This window comes from Macaca fascicularis, chromosome 9, assembly GCF_037993035.2.
Source record: "Macaca fascicularis isolate 582-1 chromosome 9, T2T-MFA8v1.1".
In the NCBI taxonomy this organism is placed as follows: domain Eukaryota; kingdom Metazoa; phylum Chordata; class Mammalia; order Primates; family Cercopithecidae; genus Macaca; species Macaca fascicularis.
In genome coordinates, this window is record NC_088383.1 from 2,410,881 (window position 1) to 2,423,838 (window position 12,958).

General features: G+C 41.8%; 1 non-coding gene across 1 annotated transcript; it reads left to right on the forward strand.

Annotated features, from left to right (window-relative positions):
* Window positions 1–11,041: 11,041 nt before the first annotated feature.
* Window positions 11,042–11,145, forward strand: LOC135965222 (U6 spliceosomal RNA). Its single transcript, XR_010578148.1, has one exon. It is a non-coding gene; the product is annotated as a U6 spliceosomal RNA (small nuclear RNA).
* The last annotated feature ends 1,813 nt before the right edge of the window (window positions 11,146–12,958 follow it).

Below are 12,958 nucleotides of genomic sequence, written 5' to 3' on the forward strand. Positions count from 1 at the left end.
ACCATCTTGACAGAGTTTGTCAGTCTTTGACAAGGATATTAACTGTGCCCTAAAGACATTTTTTCCCATTCTGAAAATATTGAAATGGGCAAGTATGTTAGGACAGGAGACTGTGGAGCCCTCCCAAGGTGCTTGTGTTCTATGGTCTGTTTCTTTGATGACGATTTCCTTAGGCATACCAGTGCATTGCTGAAGCAATGAAATTTGGAGTGTTTTCATGCTATGTTCCCAGGAGAGCATTTATGGCAGGGTAAATTAGTCTGTTTTCACATTGCTATAAAGAACTACCTGAGACTTGGTAATTTATGAAGAAACGAGGTTTAATTGACTCACAGTTCCACAGACCATACAGAAGCCATGGCAGGAGAGGCCTCAGGAAACTTACAATCATGGTGGGCTGCAAAAGGGAAGCAAGCACATCTTTACATGGCCAGCAGGAGAGAGAGAGCAAAGGGGAACATGCCACACACTTTTAAACAACCAGATCTCAGGACAAATTGTGAGAATGAGACAGCACTAGGGGGATGGTGCTAAACCATTAGAAACCACCCCTGTAAGCCAATCACCTCCCACCAAGTCCCACCTCCAACACTGGGGATTACAATTCAACATGCGATTTGGATGGAGATACAGATCCAAACCATACCACCTCCCACCAAGTCCCACCTCCAACACTGGGGATCACAATTCAACATGAGATTTGGATGGAGACACAGATGCAAACCATATCACAGGGCATAGGGTTTCATGTTCTATGACTGAACGTGTTTTCAGTATCTCTACTGTCCTCCCCATATTGAGATTACACGCTCTTGGTTTGTTGGTTCATAGTGTTTCTCTGGCATTCTTACACACACACAGTGATTTTTTAAAATCTCATTAATTGCAGTTTGGGGAAATAGAGGGAAAGAGGAAATACAAGATACACTTGTAATTATTCAAGTGAGTGAAATGTTTTTATTATTTAAAATCGATGTGTCCTTTTGAAATTTATACATAATTGGGCAAACTACAAAGTTAAAGGTTGAGCTGTTAAGACAGATACATTATCTATGACATTTCATTTGGCTGCACATATGTGGTCTGTAACTCAATTTTAGGAGGTGCAATTTAAAAAACATGCAATTCTCTACTATTTGGGAAAACTTTATCAGGTGATCATTAATGTAATTTGTTCTGTAATGACACCTTCAGATCTGGTGCAACACAGCTTTTCTGTGTGTCTGAACAGCAATGAAGAATAGGCATGATCGTGGTGCTACATTAGGGACGATAAAACGCCCCACAGGGCTTTAGAAAGCCTTCTTTTACAAATGCGACATTTGCTTAACTATAGGGGCATGGACAGTAAGGCTACAATTATGTGACGAGCTGGAGAAGTATTATTAAAATCTTTTTAAACAACCAGTCTCTCCACCCTTTGGACGCTTGCTTTGTCCTTGTAGAAATTGTTTCTGTTTTAGAGTTATAGTCTTTGGCTGTAGCAGCCAATTCCAGGCCAGGTGCTGTTGGGAAAATGATAGAACCTGGGGACGGTTGGCTGGAATCTGGTGCATTTGACCCAAATCATTTCCCATAGAAAAAGTAAAGCTCCCTTGAATTCTGTGTTCACTAACGATCCATCTCCATGACTTGTTATGCAGCGTTCCTACCTGGTCTGCAGCTAGGATTTGTGTTTTTGTTGTTGTTGTTTTTCTGTTATGTTTTCTTTTATTTCTGTTTGGTTTTGCTTTGGGAGCATCTTTTGTTTGCCTTTTGTATCTGCCACACACAATTTTATAACACAGAAGATAAGCAAGGGTTTGCTTTTATTTTGAAAATGGCATTTAATGGAGACTGGACATATGGTGAGTATCTTCACCAAAATGATTAAAAGATATAAGCCAGGCTGGGCACAGTGGCTCACGCCTGCAATCCCAGCACTTTGGGAGGCTGAGATGGGAGGATCACGAGGTCAGGAGCTCGAGACCATCCTCATCCTGGCTAACACGGTGAAACCCCGTCTCTACTTAAAATATATATATATATATATTAGCAGGGCTTCGTGGCGGCGCCTGTAGTCCCAGCTACTCGGGAGGCTGAGGCAGGAGAATGGCAGGAACCCGGGAGGCAGAGCTTGTGGTGAGCAGAGATCACACCACTGCACTCCAGCCTGGGCGACAGAGCGAGACTCTGTCTCAGAAAAAAATAAAAATAAAAAAAAGACAGACCCCTTTCTTTCCACCTATTGCTAGAAATTATCTTTTTTGAGAATTTTTCAATGAGTAAATATTAGAAACAATAAATCTTGGAGTGTGTAGCCTTCATGTATACCTACAATGCAAGAACTCCAAACTCTTTAAATTAAAATGTATAATCATTGGTCAAAACAAATTGTTTAAATTACTATGGAGGCTTTAGTTTTGTATTTTGTTTTTACTGAGGATTAGGTTCATTTTGAAGTAAGGTTCTTCACGTATTTCTCTCTTATTTGGTCCATTTAAGCAATTATATCTTGTGTTTGCATCAGTGAGATTTCAAGATAATTTATTTTTTATAGCAACACTGAGAAAAAAGTCACTAGTACTGTACATTTTCTGGCTTTCTACATTGATAGGAAGAAAATTTACAACATTAAATTGATATAATTAGTTTTAGATGTAAATAAGAAACAATAGAAAACACACATACATGCATATAGTTTATATACATATATTTTAAAATGGCAATTTACTCAAAAAGTACATATTCTGGGGTAATGTTTTGTTAACTATAAAATTTTCTTAAAGTAAATAATGATTTCCAATCATCATTGTAAACCTTAATAATGAAAAACATAAAGCACCATAGGAAATAAATACATGAACATTGCCCTAAGCTATTTCTAGATATTAAAAATTTTATATCTCATATTAATATCATTAATAAAATATTTCATTCCATTGTAATAGTAGTAAGAGTAACTCCAATCATTTTAACTTTTTGAAAAGAATTTTTTCCTTAATATTTTATGTATGGTCTATGAGACATTTAAAAACAATGAAGTTTTGGCTGGGCGTGGTGGCTCACACCTGTAATCCTAACACTTTGGGAGGCCAAGAAGTTCGGATCACCTGAGATCAGGAGTTCAAGACCAGCCTGGCCAACAAGGTGAAACCCCATCTCTACAAAAATACAAAAATTATCCAGATGTGATGGTGGGTGTCTGTAATCCCAGTTACTCAGGAGGCTGAGGCAGGAGAATTGCTTGAACCCAGAAGGTGGAAGTTGTAGTGAGCTGAGATCATGCCACTGCACTCCAGCCTGGGCAACAGAGCAAGACCCCATCTCAAAAATAAAAAAAGAAAAGAAAAGAAAAGAAAACAGAATAATGAAGTTTTGATCTCAAAGCAAGTTAAAAATTTTAAATGTATGTGACGTTTCCTGTCATTTACAGTTATTACTAACTGATGGTAATTTCAGCATCTTAAAGTATGACATATTAATCTATTTTCTAATCATCTGTTTCTTCTTTTAGTTTCACAAGGAACAGAGAGCATTAAGGTTTTGAAATTTAGCAAAGCAACTAGGTAAATGTGTTTCACTCCCCGACTTTTTAAAGCTAATGCTTCATTTACATGTGAGATTCTCTTTCTGATCTCTGAGTAGCTCTCGAACAGCAAAGGGAGCTATGAGCAGGCCTTCGTCAGCTGGGAGAAGCCACACAGCTCACTTGGGCGAGTGTTTATTGACTGCCCACTGTGAAAAAGCATTTTGCTAAACATGCAACTTCTTTAAAAGAAATGAAGTACTTTATCTTTTTCCTTGAGAATCAAGATTTCTTTCCGTAAAGCCACATATGGAAATTTTTTTGGAGTAGGATTCATTCTGCATGAGAGACTGTAAGAGGCAGTAGTAGAGCAAGCAGAAGACAGAGCTGGCATGCCCTCCTGGGTCTCTCTTCAGATCCCCTTTCACGGTTTTGTTAATTTAGTTAAAATGTCGTAAGTTCATAAGCTGTCATAATCTGACACCCAGATAAGTTACCAAACAATAATTAAGTATAATCTCATTACTAGAACTGTACCGTGCATGTGTGTACACACTTTATAAGCACACAATTTATATATATGGAAACATTTACATGTTTAAAGAGTCCAAAAATGCACACACTCTCTTTCACTAGCTCTGTTCTAAGAGGACTTTCTTTTCACAACGTCTTGATGAGTCCTGAGTTAGTGATCCCCATAACCCTAAATAATAGATGGACAGGCAGGATAACCCCATATCCCTGTTACTGATCTCCATAATCCTAAGTAATAAATGGACAGGCAGGATCACCCTATATCCTTGTTACCGATCTCTGTAACTGTAAATAATAGGCGGACAGGTAAGATAACCCTATATCTCTGTTGCTGATCTCCATAACCCTAAATAATAGACAGACAGGTAGGATCACCCTATATCCTTGTTACTGATCTCCATAACCCTAAATAATAGATAGACAGGTAGGATCACCCTATATCCCTGCTACCAATCTCCATAATCCTAAATAATAGACAGACAGGTAGGATCACCCTATATCCTTGTTACTGATCTCCATAACCCTAAATAATAGATAGACAGGTAGGATCACCCTATATCCCTGCTACCAATCTCCATAATCCTAAATAATAGACAGACAGGTAGGATAACCCTATATCCTTGTTACTGATCTCCATAACCCTAAATAATGGACAGGTAGGATAACCCTATATCCCCACTACCAATCTCCGTAACTGTAAATGATAGACGGACAGGCAGGATCACCCTATATCCCCATTACTGATCTCCATAACCCTAAATAATGGACGGACAGATAGGATAACCCTATATCTCGGTTACTGATCTCCATAACCCTAAACAATAGATAGACACATAGGATAACTCTATGTCCTTGTTGCTGATCTCCATGATCCTAAGAAATGGATGGGCATGTAGGACAACCATAAATCCTTATTTTTGCCTATTGCCTTACATCTTTTCTGGTTTTAGATTTGCTCCATTTTTAAATTATTATTCATTTTAACCAAGTGGTGTTTTATAAAAGGTAAGATAGAGATAGTAGATTTCCTTTGCTAGTTCCAGTTTCCCCTGAGAAGAGAGGCGTCACTCTCACACTTGCCTGCATTAGTAGTCCTTCCCTCCCTTCCCCGATGTTTTGCTTCCCACAGTGTAAGCAACCCGACACCTCCAGGAGCAGCACCTCACCACTCAGTAACGGGAGAAAGAGCAAGCGACACTGGGTGTGTCAGGTCCCTGGTGATCTGGTTTGGCTGTGTCCCCACCCTAATCTCATCTTGGACTGTAGCTCTCATGATCCCCATGTGTTGTCAGAGGGACGTGGTATAGGGTAATTGAATCATGGAGGCGGGTCTTTCCCGTGCCGTTCTCGTGATAGTGAATAAGTCTCAGAAGATCTGATGGTTTTAAAAAGGGGAGTTCCCCTGTACATATTCTCTTGTCTGCCACCTTGTAAAGCTGTAACTTCGCCCCTCATTCACCTTCCACCACGACTGTGAGACCTTCCCAGCCACGTGGAACTGTGACTCCATTAAACGTCTTTCCTTTATAAATTACCCAGTCTCACATAAGTCTTTATCAGCGGCGTGAGAGCACACTGATACACCTGGGGTCGGACGCGGCCTGCCTACAGTGACTGTTGGAGCTGCTGTTGGTCACATGTATGCTTGGTCCATATGAAACCTGTGAAATGCATCCAGCAAGTTTTAGGAAACCAGGAAATTATAGGTTTGCTGTACTTAAAAGACGGGTGAGAAGAAGCTCAGCTCCTCTTGCCATCAAGAGTTTATGGAGTCATTGATATTCCCGACCAGCAGTGCTGCTGTTTGTCACATGGTTTAAATCTACAATGATTTCCTTAATAAGCCCTTGGGGCAGCAATGAGCTAAAAATTAAAGCATATGTTTGGTGAAAAATTAAGCATTAAATTTCCTCTCCTCAAAAGAAAGAAACAGATAAATATCTACCCTGCACAAAGTGTTTGTTGAGAACTGCCATCTACCACCGTGTGCAGTGACCACAGGGAGCTCAGAAGCCTTGTTTCTGCTGAAGGTGACTGGGGTTGGGTTCAGAAGTCAGCCATCCTTTTAAGAACTCTGCATCTAGGATGGATGACACTGTGGCCTATCCGGCCCAGTGACCTCTCACCATGAAATCCCACTCCCTTCGCTGGTGGACATTCTTCAGCCGGTGAGAGAACCTTCGATATGGCCCTAGGTTACTGACTACTAACATTTCTCCCACCTTTCTCCATTGTTCTTGAGCAGGATCAGGGACCCCTCCATTGAAGATCTTTCCAGGCAGATTTGGAGCAATCTGCTCCTCTCCTCCTGAATCTCGTCATCCCCTGAGTCCCAGCCACCACATCCGACCAGAATTGAATTTCCATTTTAGTTCTCCTTATATTACAAAGGTGCCCCTTTATTTTCCATGCATTTATTTCCACAGGATTCTATGTACATTGCAGGAATAATCTTTGAGTTTAGTCCATTTCTGTATTGTGAATTAGAATCCTACCTATATTTTTAACATTTAAAATGATTGAGTATCACATACACGCAGAAAGCTGCAAAAATATTCACCATAGAGCTCGATGAATTGTGCCCCATGAGTTTGCTCAAGCAGCCGCCATCCGGATCGTGATACAGGTTGCTTCAGAGCCCTGGGGCTCTACTGCATGGCCCCTCGCTTCGGTTAATAACCCCCAGAGGTAAGCACTCTCGTGACTTACTGTAGGGGCAAGGGAGTGGAAGTTATTTTCTATTAAGTTCCATCTGTCATTTGAGAGGGCTGCATCTTGGGGCCGTAGCTCTCTGGGACTTTTGGCAGGCCAAGGATTTCCTGCAGCCAGAGAGATCCCTCCGGCAGGACTGCAGGTCCCAGTGCAGAGGGTAGAAGCCAATAGGTGCACAGAGCAATGAGGTCTGCAGGCGGAGAGGCTCTTGCCCTACATTACGTTCAATCTGTCTTGCTACTGATTCTTTAAAGAGGCAGAAAGTTACACTTACTTTAGCTAAAAAGACAATGAAAGAGGCTGATTCACGGAATAAAAATGATCCTTCCCATCGCCCTGGCTCTGGCTCCATACTTGCAATTCATTTTCATCCTCCATCCTATCTGCTACTCCAGGTCCCTCACCCCCAGCAGCAGGTTTGCTGGTCTTTATTGTTTGCCAGTGGGGTCAGTAAGATCGGCATATCTCAGAGGAGTGAGGTTCTGGTTACAGTGCCTGGGTCCCACAGCAGCCTTTGCAATCGCCTGTTGACAGGGGTCTCTGGGAGTGAAGCAGCCAACGCAAGGATCCTAGAGGACCCCTTGAGTTCCAGACACAGAATTTCCTTCCTGTCCCCAAGATGTAGTGAGAAACCAATTTCCACACGAGAATCAGGCTTTCTTGCCCTTCCTGACATAGCAACCCTTTTCTGCCCATAAGGGTGTTCATAATTTTGGGAACTCTGTGGTCTCTGAATTGCAATCAAGTGGAAGTAAGAACAGGAGGCCACAGACACCTAACCCCTGCCCTGTTATCCTGAGGACTAACGAGAGATGTCCTTAAAACACTGTGTGTGTTCTTCCTCCCGAGCCCAGTGACTTCCTGCCGCTAGAGGAAGCCCCTGGCAGAAGCACAGCAATGGCTGCCACCGGCAGTTTGGGATAATGGCTGTGGAAGAGAGGTTGGGGGACAGCAACGTCAGGCCGTCCACCAGGGAAATTCAACCAGAAGAATGACTTCCAGCCATAGTGTTACGCTTTCAGAATTTCTGATAAAGCTGTGAAAACAGATGAAGTACATGAAAGAGAAGCATGTTTCCCATAACACACAATAATTCCTTTTCTATGTTAATATTATTTCCTCAGTGTAATAGTTTACCCAGAAATACATATATGCTTTAAAAATCAAAATATAAAAAGGTAAGAATTTAGAAGTCATATTTTCATCTCCACTGTTGTGACCAAATTGTGCCCCATGAACTTCATATGTTGAAGTCCTAGCACATCCCAGAATGTGACTGTTTGGACACAGGGTCTTTACATCCGTGATTAAGGTAAAATGAAACAATATGGGTGGGTCCCAATTAAATATAACCAACCCGTGTCTTATATGAAGGGGAAATTAGAACACAGGCGGCTGCAGAGGAAGAATCCCACGTGGAGGGACAGAGAGGACGGCTGCCTGCAAGCCCCGAGAGGTCAGGGAGGGACTGACAACCACCCTGGGATACCTTGCTGTTAGACTTCCAGCCTCTAGAACCTAGAAAGAAAAAATTCGTGTTGTTTGAGTGCCCCATGTTGCAGTGTTTGGTTACACAGCCTGAGCAAATGACCACCCTCAAGCACTGTGCCCTGTCCTCTGTTAATTGTTTGTTTGTTTGTTTGTTTTGCTTTTGAGATGGAGCCTCCCTCTGTCTCCCAGGCTGGAGTGCAGTGGTGAGATCTCGGCTCATTGCAACCTCCGCCTCCTGGGTTCAAGCAATTCCCTGGCCTCAGCCTCATGAGTGGCTGGAATTACAGGCATGCACCACCGTGCCTGGCTAGTTTTTGTATTTTTAGTAGAGATGGGGTTTCACCATGTTGGCCAGGCTGGTCTCAAACTCCTGACCTCATGTGATCTGCCCGCCTCGGCCTCCCAAAGTGCTGGGATTACAGGTGTGAGCCACCGTGCTCGGCCACTCCTCTGTTAATTTCTTACACACACTTTCCAAGTTTCCTCAAGCAACTCCAGAAGTGTACAACAGCATAAGTGGGTACATTTCTTCCCAAACAGCACATTTATCCTGGGTTGGACATTTCTTTTTTTCACTGAACAATACATACATCCACCTCCACACACAGGGAGCTCCCTGATCCTCTTAAACTGTTTCGTGATGTCTTATGTGGGTTCTCAGGGAAGCAAAGTTGGAGACAAGACTGGATGCCCAGGCTGTATCTGGGAGGGATCTGAGAGAAGAGCAGGAAGGGGTAAGTCACTAAAACTCTGCAGTATGAGCCAATTGCCAGTGTAGACCCTAGAAACCAGCCCCAGGTGTCCTGCTGCAAACCCAGCAGCACACACCTCAGCTATGCCCCAAAGGGCAGGAGCTGGACCCTGTTTCCCAGAGTCCTGCTCCCTGTTGCCGGAGGGCTATCCTTCAGAAAGGGGTCCCCCACCTGTCTATGTGCCTGTGCCTGGGCAGAGCTGCCTTCCAAGGTTCAGGAGAAAGCCCCAGTGGGTGCTTGTGCTGGGAGCCTCCGGCCTCCACCAACCCCTCCAGCACAGCACAACCAGCCAGATGCACAGGGAGGCAGCAGCACCTGCTGGACCCCAGGGCCTCTGCTGCACAGGCTGGGCCACGGGGCTTGCCAGGGGCTGACTATATAGATCCCCACTGATGGCATTCAGTTATTTCTAATAAAATCCAGCAATACGCAATCCTGTACATCTGCTGTTTAATGTGTGTTAATTTGTATTTCTCTGAAAAACAGAAACAAAATAATGCATGTGAATAGATAGAGGATAGATAGATGACAGGTAGAGAGATGTAGATGATAGATGGTAGATGATTGATAGATAGATGATAGATGAATGACAGAGAGATGACATGTGGATAGATGATAGGTAGATAGAAGGCTAAATGATAGACCTGTAGTAGATAGATAGATAGACAGACAGACAGACAGACAGATAGATAGATAGATAGATAGATAATTGATGGATAATCAATGGATGATAGAGATAGATAGCAGGTGGATAGATGATAGGTAGATAGAAAGCTAAATAATAGGGAGTAGATAGATAATAGATAGATGTTTGACGGATGATAGAGATAGATGACAGGTGGATAGATGACAGGTAGATAGAAAGCTAAATGATAGACAGGTAGTAGATAGATAGATAGATAGATAGATAGATAGATAGATAGACAGATAGAGAGATAATAAATGGATAATCAATGGATGAGAGAGACAGATAGCAGGTGGACAGATGATAGGTAGATAGAAAGGTAAGTAATGTACAGGTAGTAGAGAAATAGGTGATAGATAGATAGATAGATAGATAGATAGATAGATAGATAATTGATGGATGATAGAGATGGATGACAGGTGGGTAGATGGTAGGTAGATAGAAAGCTAAATTATAGGTGGTAGATAGGTAGATGATAGATGGAGAGATGCATAGATAGACAGATAATCAATGGATGATAGAGACGGATGGCAGGTGGATAGATGGTAGGTAGATAGAAAGCTAAATTATAGGTGGTAGATAGGTAGATGATAGATGGAGAGATGCATAGATAGATAATCAATGGATGATAGAGTCGGATGGCAGGTGGATAGATGGTAGGTAGATAGAAAGCTAAATGGTAGACAGGTAGTAGATAGATAGATAGATTAAGATAGATAGATAGATAGATAGATAGATAGATAGATAGATAGATAGATAGATATATGGATAATCAATGGATGATAGGGTGGGTGACAGGTGGATAGATGGTAGGTAGATAGAAAGCTAAGTAGCAGACAGGCAGTAGACGGATAGATGGTAGGTAGACAGATAGATAGATAGATGATGGATAGTCAGTGGATGATAGGGTGGGTGACAGGTGGATAGATGGTGGATAGATAAAAAGCTAAGTAATAGACAGGTAGTAGATGGATAGATGATAGGTAGGTAGGTAGATAATGATGGATAGTCAGTGGATGATAGGGTGGGTGACAGGTGGATAGATGGTGGGTAGATAGAAAGCTAAGCAACAGACAGGCAGTAGATGGATAGATGGTAAGTAGACAGACAGACAGGTGAAGAGATGACAAGGAATTGGTTCATGTGATTGAGGAGCCTGGGGAGTAGGCAAATGTCCAGCGTGGGCTGCAGGGGAGCCGCTGCTGCGATGTCCTATGAGGGCCTTCAGCTGGGGAAGTTTTCTTGCTCCGGGGAGGTCAGTCTTCGTTCTATTCAAGATTTTAACTGATAGGGTGAGGCCCACCCCCATTAGTGGAACGATCTGCTGACTCAGCGTTCACTGATTCAAACGTTCATCTCGGGCTGGCTTCAGCAGCACAGGGAGTAAGGTTGGAAGGACACAGAGAAGATTAACATGGCCCCTGCACAAGGACCACACGCAAATTTGCAGTGAGCCTGTGTCTCCCCCCACACACAGGGGAGCATTGTGCAGAGGAGCTCTTTGACTTCCTGGAGGCAAGGGACCATGGTGTGGCCCCAAAGCTCTTTAAAAACTTGAAATAAAATGTTCAGACTTAACTCACTCCAGCCTTCACTGCTCGGGCATGAGGATTTTCTCTTACAGCTTTGAATATGGCATTTGATTCTTATTTGTGTGAACCTCATTGATTTTGGCTTTGGCTAGTAGCGTCTATGTAATTAGGAGCCAACTGCAAAAATAAAATAAATAAATAAACGTTAACCCCGTTCAAAAATATCCTTCAAGTTGACACACAAAATGAACTGTCACAATGCATGTGCAAGCATTTCTACATGAAACGTTCCCTTAAATGGGAATTACTACATCATGTTTTCTCTCTTGCCCGCTTTTCTTATTTCATTAAATAATGATAATACTGGAAATGGCTGTTTTGTCTATGATTTTAGAAGAAATGTTTTAAGTTTTAATTGATAAAGCTTGATGATGTTATTTGGGGTAAAACAAATGCATTTAATTCCATTTCTATTATATCCACAGCCTTCTATGTTGAGTACTTTCTCTAAGTATAGTCATTAAATGTTATTAATTGCATGATCAGCATCATACTATATTTCTTCTTAGTTCTGTTAATATGAGGAATTTATTAACATCACATTATCTTTTCACTGCTGGACTAAATCTCACTCAGTTGTGATGTATTGTTACTTTAATGCTGGGTCCTGTTTGCTCATATTTTATATAGGATTTAAGTAGTGATATTTATTATTCAAATCATTATAATTTCACATTATTGTACAGTATTTGCTGTGTTTTGTGTAATTGCATTGTTACTGCATGAAAATAATTATTTTCAGATTGAGAAATACATAAACTAACCCATCTTAAAATATCTCGCTCTTCCTCTTCTCCCAATTTTTGTTGCCTAATTGCACTGCTAGAAAATACAATGAAATGGTCATAATTCCACTCATTTTCTGCTTTGCTTTTGCTTGAGGCTGACTTTAGGCCTATTTAGTGCTCATCGGCAGTATTTTATTTTCTTAAAAACTCCTGTCCTCACTTGGTGGTTTCAGTTATTTCTTTAGAAATTTTCTCAAAAAGGCTTGTGTGAGCAATGTTCAGTATTCCTGGGAGCAACTTTCGGTATTGCTGCGAGCAATGTTTGGTATTCCTGCGAGCAACGTTCGGCATTCCTGGGAGCAACGTCCGGCATTCCTGGGAGCAACGTCCGGCATTCCTAGGAGCAACGTCCGGTATTCCTGGGAGCAACGTCCGGTATTCCTGGGAGCAATGTCTGGTATTCCTGGGGGCAACGTCTGGTATTCCTGGGAGCAACGTTCGGCATTCCTGTGAGCAATGCTTGGTATTCCTATGAGCAAAGTTCAGCTTCCTCTTTGATGATCACTCTGTGGGCGTGGCCTTTAGAGCTGAAAGGTACTTTAGTGTGTATGAGATCCTCGATGCAACCTCCTTTCCACAAACATCTGTGCAGTTGTCATCAAAGGTGGTTGTCAACAATTGACAAAAGACGTATTTTCCCTCCCTCAAATTCTATGTGAGCTTTTTGTCAGCTCCTCAGGGCCTTTTTCTTAATTGTCACGTAACTTTTCTACTTTATACATCCATGAGCGATGATCATGTTTATTTTGATCAATTCTCAGTAGACTATGGTGTGCTCTTTCATTAAGTAGATTTAAGCCTTCTACCGTAAGAATATGTTTTGAATTTTACATTAAATTGCTATTCTCTTTCCCTGCACTGGTTGTCTTTTTGAATAACTTAAATTAGTTGTCCAT